Source organism: Octopus bimaculoides, chromosome 14 (genome assembly GCF_001194135.2).
Source record: "Octopus bimaculoides isolate UCB-OBI-ISO-001 chromosome 14, ASM119413v2, whole genome shotgun sequence".
Lineage (NCBI taxonomy): Eukaryota > Metazoa > Mollusca > Cephalopoda > Octopoda > Octopodidae > Octopus > Octopus bimaculoides.
The window spans coordinates 46,352,596-46,353,679 of record NC_068994.1 but is presented as its reverse complement, the minus strand read 5'-3'; positions in this window follow the sequence as shown (position 1 = coordinate 46,353,679).

Sequence of the window (1,084 nt, the reverse complement as noted above, 5' to 3'; positions counted from 1 at the left end):
TGTGTGTGTGTGTGTGTGTGTGTGTGTGTGTGTGTGTAAATCTTGTAATTTATCACCAGCAATGAGAATTCACTTCCAACTCGCTTTGGATGTCCATGTTGTAATGTTGGAAACGAGTTTCCGTTGAGTGTGTCCCAACCAATGCCGTCTCCTCCTCTTAACGTTGGTTGGCTTCGATCGGTTAGATTGCTGGTTCACCAGTTTTCACAAGGCGTTGTTTGTGAGTCTGTTTTGCCATCTCACCCGAAGGATGTTCTGGAAACATCTACTTGCACAAAAGCTAGTAGTTTTATTGATGGGGAAATTACTGACTCACCTTGTTTTTTTCCGGTGTACAGCAGAACCGTCTCCACGTTCGTGTTAAAGATACTGAGTTTTGTATTTTCCGACATGGTCTGTGATCTCCGGGCGAGTTTGAGTGTCCTGAAAGACAGCTACGATTTTCTCAATACTTGTTTTTGTTTTTTTTATGTCCTGATATGTGCAGCCCTCCATATGGACGACGCTTCCTCGGTGTGTGAAACGAACTGGCATCTTCACTTTTATCTTCTCTGATTGTGAAACTGACATCGTTAGCTGCATGCACTCTTCTGATTTTTGGCTTCCGATGTTGAACATGTGGCCCGACCAAAGCGTGGCGAACCGAAAACAGCATGTACGAATTCCATAAAAACTGAGGCATTTGCAGGCGGCTACACTTCAGGACAACTGCAATTCCTTGCCAAAGATCGTGAGAAATGGAGAAAACTCATCGGTGCCATATGAATGAATGCGAATTCGGTTAATTGCAAATATTTTGAAAGACAAGGTTATGCAATTGTGCGAATGACCTCCAACTGTGTATATGACCGTGTGTGTGTTTTAGCATGTATGTATGTATGTATGTATGTATGTATGTATGTATGTATGTATGCATGCATGTATGTATATATAAACGGATAGATAAAGGTATGTGTGTGTATATATATATATATATAATCCAAGAAAGTTAAGGGTTGTGAATCCAACCCAGTAAGGGATAATATCTGGATAATTACTGACATGACATAATATGTCATATGTGTTTGTATATTGTTTTTATTGT